A 1,483-nucleotide genomic window follows, 5' to 3' on the forward strand; every position below is an offset into this window, starting at 1 on the left:
GTATTGATCCATTACTATATAACGGAGTATTATAAATTATCCACTATAACCAAAGGATGTATGATCCTACTATTACAACAGATGTATCGAATCCAATACTATATAAACGGATGTATTGATCCACTACTCTTATAACGGATGTATGTGATCCACTACTATATAAAGGATGTATTGATCCCCACTATATATACGGATGTATTGGTCCACTACTATATAACGGATGTATTGATTCCACTACTATATAACAGATGTATTGATCACTACTATAAAAGGATGTATTGATAAACTACTAATAACGGATGTATTGATCCACTACTATACAACGGATGTATTGATCCACTACTATATAATGGATGTATGATCCAGATATATAAAGGATGTATTGATCCACTACTATATAACGGATGTATTGATCCACTACTATACAACGGAGTATTGATCCACTACTATATAAAGGATGTATTGATCCACTACTTATAAACTGATATATTGATCCATACTATACAAAATATGTATTGATCCACTACTATATAACGGATGTAATTGATCCACTACTATATAACGGATGTATTGATCCACTACTATATAACAGATGTATTGATCCACTACTATATAACGGATGTATTGATCCACTACTATATAACGGATGTATTGATCATACTATACAACGGATGTATGATCCACTACTATACAAAGATGTATTGATCCACTACTATATAACGGATGTATTGATCCACTACTATATAACGGATGTATTGATCCACTACTATACAACGGATGTATTGATCCACTACTATACAACAGATGTATTGATCCACTACTATACAACGGATGTATTGATCCACTACTATACAACGGATGTATTGATCCACTACTATATAACGGATGTATTGATCCACTACTATACAACGGATGTATTGATCCACTACTATACAACGGTGTAGTCTGGAGAAAATGGTGCTGGTGAAAAATGACATCCTATAATATCTCAGAGCTACATCAGTGACAAGCTGTCAGCGGGAAGGGAAGGCCTTTCTATGTGCTGTCCTAGTAGAGGTTTAATATGCAGCCCGGGCAGATGAGGAGCATGATGGATTATGGGAAATGTCTTCCTTAATTTGATCAATGTTGTGAACCGTAATTAATTATAATTTCTTTGATCAGTTTTGCATCAACGTGCCATCTATAATGAAACATTGTTGAAGCTAAATATTCACATCTATATAAACATCAATATTCACGTCAAAATACACATCAATATACACATCAATATATACATAAATATACATATACAATCAATATACACATCAATATACCACACATCAATATACACATCAATATACACACATCACATATATACATAAATATACACATCAATATAAACAAAACCCATCAATATCACATAAAATATACACATCAATATAAACATACATATACACTATACACATCAAGATACACATCAAATACACATCAATATTCCACA

Source organism: Salvelinus namaycush, chromosome 7, assembly GCF_016432855.1.
Source record: "Salvelinus namaycush isolate Seneca chromosome 7, SaNama_1.0, whole genome shotgun sequence".
Lineage (NCBI taxonomy): Eukaryota > Metazoa > Chordata > Actinopteri > Salmoniformes > Salmonidae > Salvelinus > Salvelinus namaycush.